Source organism: Dermacentor andersoni, chromosome 4 (genome assembly GCF_023375885.2).
Source record: "Dermacentor andersoni chromosome 4, qqDerAnde1_hic_scaffold, whole genome shotgun sequence".
NCBI lineage: Eukaryota > Metazoa > Arthropoda > Arachnida > Ixodida > Ixodidae > Dermacentor > Dermacentor andersoni.
Genome location: NC_092817.1, coordinates 224,391,565 through 224,402,571, shown reverse-complemented (window position 1 = coordinate 224,402,571; position 11,007 = coordinate 224,391,565). Strand labels below are relative to the sequence as shown.

General features: G+C 47.5%; 1 long non-coding RNA gene across 1 annotated transcript; it reads left to right on the top strand.

Annotated features, from left to right (window-relative positions):
- Positions 1-6,969: 6,969 nt before the first annotated feature.
- On the top strand, positions 6,970-8,436 carry LOC129386701 (uncharacterized). Its single transcript, XR_008614001.2, has 2 exons — positions 6,970-7,138; positions 8,300-8,436. It is a non-coding gene; the product is annotated as an uncharacterized lncRNA (long non-coding RNA).
- Positions 8,437-11,007: the final 2,571 nt, after the last annotated feature.

The following is an 11,007-nucleotide window of genomic DNA, read 5'->3' as shown; positions in this document are numbered from 1 at the left end:
CTCACGATAACGGCCACACCACCACCACGGGAAGTGCGGTCCCTTCTGTATATATTGTAGGATCCAGGAACCAAGTCCTCGTCTTTAATTTCTTCATGGAGCCATGTTTCGGTTAATACTACTATATGAGGGTCCTGAAAAAGGAGTATAGTTTCTAGTTCTGCAGTTTTGTTAATTATACTTCGTACGTTTACGTTTAAGAGGCGCAAATGCTGTGGCCGAGAAACACATGGTTGTCAATTGCCATCCGCGTTGACGCGTCTAGCAGGGAGCCTAACACGTGTGTTTTTGTACTCGTCCCACACAAACGTTGTCAATCCGTAGTTTATCATTGACAAGATAGACTTTTTTTCCATTTGCCCTATCTCCCCTTGCACTCCCATACAGAAGCCGGCGCCTGCGCAGAGTGCGACGGGAATAATCATTCTCGATGAAGATACGTGTGCCTTTCAGTTTCTTAGCATTTTTTAGAATGCACTGCTTTTCATTCTAATCCTGCAGGTACAATATAGTCGGCCGATTTTTGTTATGACTATGACCAAGCCTATGAATTCTACCAACGGACGAACATTTCACCACAAGCTTCTGTTCGAATATTTCATTTACAATTTTATTTTTTAGTTGATCTGCTGTTTCATCTGGCACCTCAGGTACGCCGTAAACAACCAAGTTGGAACGACGGCTTCGGTCTTCAAGGTCGACCAACTTCTCGGACTGCTGAGTGACAGAATCGCGAAGTGAATCAATAGCACTATTAATGTCGTTAATTTGGTCTGTAGACTTTTTGACTTGTTGCATAAGTTTATCAAGTTCCACTACCTTGGCACTGACTGCAACTAAAGCAGCCTGTGATGCCGTGAAGGGCGTGTTGAAGTGTCAGAAATGCAGTCTACAAGTGCCACAATCCAGGGATCTTTGCGTTGCTCCACAGACATGCTGACGTGCAGAGGCGACGAAAACGCCGAATCGATGACTGAAATACAAGTCATGTCACTTGGTGTGGGCGACCGAGAGAGGGCATCTGCGTCGGCGTGTTTACGGCCAGGCCAGTAAATGACGCGTATGTCGAAGTCTTGTAACCGTAGAGCCCGTCGCGCAAGGCGGCCAGACGGATCTTTTAAAGTCGATAACCAACATAGAGCATGGTGATCTGTAACGACGTCGAAGGGGCGGCCGTACAGGTAGGGTCGTAATTTTCCAAGGGCCCAGATGATAGCCAAGCACTGCTTCTCGGTGACGGAGTAGTTTGATTCCGCTTTCATTAGTGTTTGGCTTGCGTAGGCTACTACGTATTCATCATGCCCACTTTTTCGCTGTGCAAGCACGGCACCAAGTCCTACGCCGCTGGCGTCGGTGTGGACTTCCGTGGGGGCCGTGGGGTCGAAATGGCGCAGTATAGGAGGCGAAGTGAGCAAACGCCGCATTGTTTCTAAAGCGTTGTTGCAAGCTGTGGCTGAAGTAGAAATTCGTGTGTCGCCGCGAAGCAGCTGAGTCAAGGGAGCAATGATAGAAGCGAAATTCCGGATAAAACGAGGAAAGTAGGAGCAGAGCCCGATAAAGCTCAGAAGTTCTTTCAGGGACGTGGGTTTCGGGAATTCGGCGACGGCGCGAAGTTTGGAAGCATCAGCTAATATGCCATCTTTCGATACGACGTGTCCTAGTATTGCAAGCTGCTTGGCTCCAAAGCGACATTTCTTCAAGTTGAGCTGGAGGCCTGCCTTGGTGATGCACTGCAGGACTTGCTCGAGACGGTACTGATGTGTGGGAAAATCTGGGCAAAAGACGACGACATCGTCAAGGTAACATAGGCATGTCTTCCAATTTAGCCCACGAAGGAGATTGTCCATCATTCGTTCGAATGTAGCAGGGGCGTAGCAAAAGCCCAAACGGCATAACGTTGAATTCACATAGGCCGTCTGGGGTCACGAAGGCGGTCTTCGGGCGATCGGCAGGATTCATAGGCACTTGCCAATAGCCTGAGCGTAAATCGAGCGAAGAAAAATACTCTGCGCCTTGCAACAATCCAGAGCATCATCGATGCGCGGTAGAGGGTAGACGTCTCTGCGAGTTATGTTATTAAGACGGCGGTAGTCGACGCAAAATCGAATTGAGCCATTTTTTTTCTTAACCAGGACTACAGGTGACGCCCGCGGACTATTAGACGGTTGAGCCAGGGGGGGGGGGGGGGGGGGGGGCACTCCGTATTGCTCCCATTGGCCGTTTTCGAGCGGACGCTCTTTCGACGCTGGCGCGAAGTTCCCCTTCAGTTACGGCCCTAACCAATGGGCGACGCAGAAGCAAAATGGCGGCGCACATGATTGTTCACGTTGTCATGGCAACAGCAACAGCAGCCGCGCCGCACCTCCTCTCCCAAACGTTTTTCTTTCCTTTTTTGTTATTATACCGACCCGCTCCACATAAAGCCCCCTTGACTTTAGCTCCACTCCCTTTCCCCCATGCCGCGCGCGCCGCTCACTTTTTTTTGTTTTTACCCGATAGCGGCGCGTTTTTTTTGTTTTTTTTTAATTGCGCGCTTGTTACAGCGCGCCATGCGCCAGCTCGCAAGCAATGCGCGCGCTACGCAACGCATTGGCATTGCTTGCGAGCTGGCGCGTGGTGCGCCGTGGGCTATGCGTTGGTAGGGACGCAGTCTTGCCCATACTTATATTATACCAGCATGTGCCGGGACATAACAAACATTCCACTTCCAACACAACAGATCTTTTTGTCTCGCTTTATTGACTTCGTTTCCCAAAACATATTTTTCTTATAATGTGGTGTGATTCACACTCAAAAAATGAGCAAAGGTGAAAGGCCGAAATCTAGACGAGCTTCTGATATATGCACTAAGATATTGCACAAAACTGGACGACATGTATGACATCGTCATGACAACTATAAGAAGGGAAAGCTCACTGGTAATGGCAAAGACAATGACACTCAAAATACCGAAAAAATAGAATAAAATGCCAACATTGTTTGATTGAGAGCCATACCAAAGAAAGAGCTTACTTATAAATCTGTACGAAAGTATAAGAAATGCGTGACATGTTGATTACTGCTGAACAAATTAAAATAACATGGCAGAAAAAAAATAACATTGCACTAAAAACTGAAACACACATTATCACATTACTTTGCACTTGGCCACAACTTGAGTAACGGTGGCAAGGGGAACAGAAGGTAGTCGGCTTTTGCAGCAGCACATATAAAACATTCGCAGAAAGGCTTATTCCTCAATCAAAGACCAGGTAATATAAGCCAACAACACGACTTTTCTTTTGACCCGAATGCAATGCTTAGCAATAAAATTACGTCACTTAAGGCACTAAGTCGTACCTACTGGGTACTCCTTTGTATAGTAAACACGAACTGCAAAAATCTACATGCAGGACGCTTGCAATGCTCATGCTTTCCAGAAGAAAAGAAAGCGTATCATGCCTACACATGAAGGTTCTTCGCGCGGTTTTCCCATCGGGGCTTACTGAGATAGTACACAAACACTAACAGTAATTTTTCAGCTGTTAGTACGTTTGTAGAACGTGATACACAGAAAAAGCACTGAGGGCGGTATGGAAAGCTGGGCAAGTTACTGAAGTTGCAGAATGAGACTAGGCGCAGAAAAACACAAGTCACAGACCGGGTGACGATGAGGAGGAACATCTATTTGTCAGCTTTCTCTACCGGGAAGAGGCAAGTGTAGCACAATCAAGGCGCAACGACGTCCGGAGCCTCATGGAGCACACAAATGGACAGGGCTGTGTTCGTGTCCATGCGCCTTCTTAATTAATCTCTATAAGAGCCTGATTCGTTCACGATTAGATTATGGTGCCATGATCTATCATTCTGCCGCCCCGAGTGCGCTAAAGATGCTGGACCCTGTTCACCATCTAGGTATCCGTTTAGCCACAGGAGCTTTCAGAACGAGTCCCACACAAAGTTTATATGCAGAATCGAATGAGTGGTCGCTTCATATCCAGAGAACATACATCAGCCAAACATATTTTTTGAAAGTCCACTCTAATCCTCAACATCCGTGTTATAGTACCGTTAACGAGATGGCATATGCTACACTCTTTCGCAATCGTCCCTCCGTAAGACAGCCTTTCTCGCTGCGTGTGAGGGAGCTTAGTCATGAAATGCATGTTCCACACCTCGAGCTTCGCCTAATGCGTCCAGCCAAGCTGCTACCTCCTTGGCAGTAGCAGCTGATACAATGCGATATATCTTTCATGCAAGTTACAAAACACGCTCCAGAGATTGAAATCCAAATGCATTTCCAGGAACTCCAGCACAAATACTCCTGCACGGAGTTCTACACAGACACATCGAAGTCACACGACGGGGCGTCCTATGCAGCTGTCGGTCCATCCTTCTCAGAAACCGATGTACTGCATCCGGAAACTAGTATCTTTACGGCTGAGGCTTACGAACTGCTGTCGGTCGTAAAGCATATGAATAAATCAAAACTCCAGAAATCAGTTATATATACGGACTCCCTTAGTGTTGTGAAGGCCTTGATGTCTTTCTGTAACCACGAAAATCCGGTAATTAATGAACTCTACTCCGTACTGTGTAAAGCATATATATCTAACCAACATGTGAATGTATGCTGGGTGCCTGGACAAAGGGGCATCGAGGGAAACGTTCTAGCGGACGAGATGGCCCCATCAATTTCATTGCATGCAGTTAGTCTTACTGCTACGGTCCCTGTCACAGACCTGAAGCCTTTCTTAAGAAGAAAACTGCGAAACCACTGGCAACGTATGTGGGACGCAGAAGTAAATAACAAACTGCACGTGATAAAGTCACAGTTAGGTTCTTGGCCCTCCGCAACAAAATCGCGGCGAACAGATGTCCTATTCTGTCGCCTCAGAATAGGACACACATTTGGCACGCATAACTTCTTACTCACTGAAAATGATCCTCCAGCCTGCGGTAGATGCGGGGAGAGGCTTACCGTCCTCCACGTCCTCCTGGAGTGCCGGAAAGCCGAATTTGAAAGAAAGAAACATTTTGCCTTAGCATACCGGCAGCACATTCCCCTTCATCCAGTAATGTTACTTGGCCCAGAACCGCTATTTGACACCAACGCAGTCCGGAGTTATCTGAAAAATGTTGTGTTGCATGTTGTTAGCCCCACATGTTCGTAGCGGGTCCTCTCTTCAGAGGATGCCGCTGTGATAGCTTTTTGGTATAGCACATGCCTCTAGGCCCTTGTGTTTCAAGGGCTCTGGCGAGGCAGCAGTGCTCCAAGTAATTTTACCATGTTATATATTGTCACGTGGTAGTGACGGTGAAGAAAGCAGCAATATGGTGGAATACAAAACTAGCTTTTATTGGGCGAACCTGTGCCCACAAAAACAGGCTACACTTATAGCACAACGATAGCGGCGAACACGGTCGGCGATCGTCGGAAATCTGATCAGCGGGTCAAGCGTGTCGGCTTTTATACAGCAGTCGTCGAATGTTCCAGACTAATCGTTCAGACCCGCGTGCCTTCCACAATGTTCTACACCATTCGGGTCAGGTGATGAAATCAGATAACATAAGGTTCGGCGACAACAGACAGCGGATAGAAGCATCGATAACTTTCCAGAAACTTCGGATACATGCAGGCGCGCCCCACGCTTTGCGATTACATTTGTTAGGCGGCGAAACGTGGTTGTCCGATAAAGATAAGTACACGTGTCAATATTTTATATTTTGCATCATTCTTCTACGATGGATTTTAATGTTATAGTATTCGTCATTAGTAATCGCCATAATTTTATAGCACGTAGATTTTACGCACTTTACAGCGAATATTTTAGGCCACTTTACAGCCAAGTCACATCTTCCATAATACATCGTCAACATTACCACGTGTCATGGCGCTCTTTGACCAAACCTGGCCCTTGCGCCACAAAACACCGCACATCATCATCATCAAGGCTGAGAAGCTGCGAACGCTGCGTAGGGCTCAGGAGGGCATCTACTGAGCTGTGGAAGACGTATTGCGTAGGCTGGGAACTAGGCAAGCTATAAGTCAACGAGTTCACGTCTGAACAGGTTTTGTCAAGAGGTGCGTGAAAGATGGTCACTGAGTCGGCAGGCTGAAGACGTCCAAGGCACTGGCCACGACGTAAGGCGAGGGGCGTGGCCTTAGTGTTGGGTCGCATGCAGCAACCGCTGACAGTTAGGACAGCGAAGGGTAGGGAACACCGTCGGCGAACAAAAATGTCCGATGGGACAAACAGGGCAGTAGTGTCAGTGGCGAAACTAGAGCAGGCATTCGCAATCACAGAAGAGTGCGGAGGGATTGTGGTGTCTTCTGTAACGGCCAGTTTGTTGCCAAAATCGTCAAAGTCATGTAAACGGGCATCAGGAAGTAAAGAAAATTCAACTTCGGCGCGAGAACAATCAATGATGGCCTGATGATCGGAAAGGAAGTCCCACCCCAAGATGACGTCGTATGAACAGGATGAGAGGACGACGAACTCGACTGTCTACGTGTATCCTTGAATGACGATGCGGGCGGTACATGCGGCAACAGGGGTAATGCACTGTGAACTTGCTGTCCGACGTGACAGCGCAGATAAGGGTGTCATTACTTTTCGAAGCTTGCGGCAAAGTTCTTCCGTAACTACTGAAACGGCAGCGCCTGTGTCCACTAATGCCAGTGTGACGACTCCTTCTACAGATACTTCATAGAGAAAGGGATAGAACAAGAGCGGACACTCGGCGAAAATTGGAAACAGGAAACACATCACGCCATAGTATTAACATCGACAAGTTGGGGCCGCGAGCATCGAAAAAAATAAGAATGTGAAATGAGATTAACAGAAATTGTTTTTTTTTATTCTTTCCCGGAAAAATTAAATATATCTGCGTATAAATTAAATTAAACTTTGCGGCTTACTTCCGTTGCCTAGCGACAGGCGAACCGGCGAGTGATGAGCCAGATCTTTGCGTCATTCGTCAGACACACCGCCGAAGCGAGAGAGACCGGCCGCGCATCTGAGCGTTGGACTGTTCGGGCACCCGTCTGCCTGTTTTTCTATTTGGGGATTTAGCCTGGTTTGGTGGCCTCCCGGCGAATTATTGCGTTCATTCGGAACTTCGACATGGCAGCACTGCACTATTGGACTACGGTAAGGTGAGAAACTTTGTTCGACAGTCTTTGACGCACTTCAAGCGATTAGGCTTACAACCCGGCATCTAGGCTAGATTGTGACGCAGTTAACGAAAAACAGCGTAGCCGTCGTGGAGCAGTTAATTTGAATTAATGAATCGTACTGGGAGATGTTTGCGACGCTTCCTATAAGCCCCAACATTACTTTAACAAATTTCGGTAGTTTTTGGGCACGCTAGTCGCACAGGGTGCTGTGACGCAATTTCGCGTGTACTGAATTTTACTGCGACATGTTTTGGCGCTTTCTCTGACTGCCAACATTATTGAAACTAATTTCATTGCTTTTTGGGCTACCTTTCGAGCGCAGTGGGCGCGCCTGGCGCTGCGACTCGGTTAGCAAAAATCAGCTCGGCCGTGGTGCGCGGTTTCGCGCTTTAATGCACTGACAAGTTCATGGCGCTTTCCTTTCTCGACGCCCAACATTGTTGAAAATTATTTTCGATACTTTTATGTTATGAGGCCCGCTCGCCGCGCCTGTTGTGACGCAGCGAAAAGCAGCTCGGCCGTGGTGACAGTTTGGCGCATACTGAATCTTACTGCGACAAGTTTGTGGCAATTTTTATGTCCCCGCAACAATTTAAGCCTTCTTTCGGTACCCACGCTTGTCGAAAACGCGACGAGCAATCGTCAAGAGTGATAACACGGGAGTGCGTTGCTTGCGCCTGCAGAACGCACAAGAGATAAGCCGAGGAGCTCAAACGCCAGGAACTAGTGACTCGAAAATTCTGTCTTCTGAACGGCACCCACGCATTTTGTCTTGAGTGCGAGTAGAAGGAATTCTGCGAGCGTCCAGCATGCTCTGGTTGAGAGCCTGTGTTGTGGCCACCTCTTTGTATTCGTAGCGTACTATCGCGTCGGTTGTAGCCAAGTTCGCGAAACGCGCCGTTGCCCGCGCATTGGTGCTATTAAAGTGCAGGAAATAAGTATTGGGAAGAGGGGAATACTTGGAATTAGAATGTGTTTTTGCTATGTACGGTATTGCTTGCATGAGTCGCGTATTTTCTACGCCGTGTGTGTAAATACAAACTGCTTTTGTTTGTAATGCCGCCCACTTTCGCACGCTTCGCCTCTACAGGAATTATTCTTGCATGTTAACACCAAAATAACACTTGTAATTTTTTTCAGCTCACGTCGTCTGGTGGAGCTTCCTGCGGAAACTACTGCTGCTTACCTGGTGCCACAACGCTGGATGAATGCACAAAAAGCCCGCGACGAGCATTTACAAGGAATAAAATAAACGTAAATTTTTCCTCATTTCACAAGGTGTCTTGCGTCTTTATGAAATTGCACGTGGCACATATTCAATGGAGGCTTGTGAAGGTCGTTCGCAATCAATTTTACTTAATAAAATGATTTGTAAATAAATATTTAATAAATAAAAAATAAGTATATAAATAAATATTTGATGCAAAAGCAAAAAATAAGAAAAGCGGAGCCGGCATGACGCGCACCAGCTAGTATTCAAAACGCGCGCGCACAAAACCGAAACCGGAAGTGTCTTTCAGGTTTTAACATCCACGGATTGGTGCGCTGCAGTCAATTCGGCCGCTGTGCTCTATGGGAGTGTCCGCTCTTGTTGTATTCCTTTCTCTATGGCGCGAGCGTCAACCAGCCCAGCACTCCAGGCACCTGGCGGCCGGTTTCGGGACAGAAAAAATGATTTCGCACTCTTCTCTCCCTCGTTCGCTGTTACGTACAACAACCATCACCCCGCGACAAACTCACCGCCCTTTCTCTCTATTCTAAGCTTTCCATTTGTTGCCATAAAGTGTGGACTTGGTTACCTCGTACCTTTGCGGGCTTAAGCTAATGTTCTTGGTCACCCATTCTTCCTGGCCCAGCAGCAATGACGTTACATAGGCTAGATACAGCTTCGTAACGTCCAATTTCAGATAATACCGAAGAATACGTCGTGCGCACTATGATCACTGCCTGTTCGCAGAACCAAAAAAAAAAAGAAACTGATAGCCCAGCAGGGAGTGACGGCTGCTGAAGGAACAGCAAAAAGAGTGAGGGAAGCACGCCTGATACCTCCCTCGCCTCGGCAGAGAATTCTGGGCCATGGCGCTGTTCGAGTTCCCGGTCGACGCTCGCGCGCTAACCTTCAAATCGCGCTCGACTGTACATGCGTGTACTACGTCGTAGCGCCTAAGACAGACAAGTTTTCGCGCATTCTGTGGCCCTCAACATTATTGTAACTAGCGTCGTTATATTTGAGGTAGTTAGAAGCACGGTTGCCGCGCCCGGCTTATTGACGCAGTTAGCGAAAAGCAGCTCGGCTGTGTGCCGCAGTTAGTTTCGCGTGTACTGAATCTTACTGGTAGAAGTTCGTGACGCATTTTCTGACCCGAAAAAGTATTGTAATTTATTTGGTAACTTTTTGGGATATCTTGAGGCTTGCTCGCCGCGCCTGGGGTTGTGAAGGTGTTAGCAAAAAAGCAAGCCGGCCATAGTGAGTTAGTTTTGCGTGTACTGAATTTCAGTGGGACAAGTTTGTGACGCATTAGCCCTGCAACAACATACACCTTATTTCGGTACTTACGCTTGTCGAAAACGCGACGAGCGATTGCCGAGAGTGATAACAGGGGAGTGTTGCATGCGCCGGCAGGACGCGTAAAAGATAACACGGAGGAGCTCAAGAAGATGACATTTACGTATTCTGAGCGACTGAAAACAGGCTTTGCACCCACGAGTCTGACTTGAGTGCGATTAGAAGGCATTCTGCGAGCGTGTGACATGGTCTGGCTGAGCCTGTGTGTGTACTTGGCGTACCATCGTGTCGACTGAGGCCAAGTTGTTTTGGAAACGCGCAGTCAGCCGTGTATTTGTGCACTTAAAGTGCAGGAAATAATGCCCGGGAAAGGAGGGGTGCTTGAAAATCGGATGTTCAGATTTTATGGCATTGTTTGGGAGGAGTCTTTGCTGCGAAACGTACGTAAAAGTGAATTTATCTGTAATGCCGCTCATTCACCACTTACGCACGTTTCGCCTCTACACGAAATACTCCAGTTAGGTCAATATACCAAAATGATGCATGCTTGTAATTTACTTTCTTTCAGCTGATGGCATCCGATGGAGCATCGTACGGCAACGACTGCTGCTTGGATGAATGGATCTTTGGATGAATGGACAACTTTGGATGAATGCAGAAGAAGCCCGGAACGAGCATTTATATAGAGCAAAATCAACATTCAATAATTTCAGAAGACGTCTTTCGTTTTCTTTATGAAATTTCACCTGACAGATTCGCTGCAGTCTTGTAAAGGTCAATCGCAATCATTTCTGCTTAATAATGAAACGATTCCACGCCAAGGCCACGCGAGGTTCAGCAGAAGCGAAAAAGAAAAAATTAATGCCGCGCCGAGCAGCGGAGCCGGCGCGACGTGTACCAACTGATATTCAAAACGCGCGCGCCCAAAACCGAAACCGGAAGGAGTCAACAACATCCGCTTGGTGTGCTACAGTCAATTCGGCCGCTGGGCTCTATGGCGGTGTCCGCTTTTGTGGAAATTTCTTTCTCTATTGTTCTACACCATTCGCGTCAGGCGATGAAATCAGATAACATAAGGTTCGGCGACAACAGAAAGCGTATAGAAGCATCGATAACTCTCCAGAAACTTCGGATACATGCAGGCGCGTCCCGCGCTGTGCGATAACATTTGTTAGGCGGCGAAACGTGGTCGCCCGATAAAGATAAGTACACGTGTCAATATCTTGTGGCATCTTTCCATCAGACTGGCGGGTCGCTCGTGTTGTGCCTGTAATTAAGAAAGGCGACCCTACATTACTATCAAACTATCGCCGTATATCACTGACGGTTACATCTTGCAAGC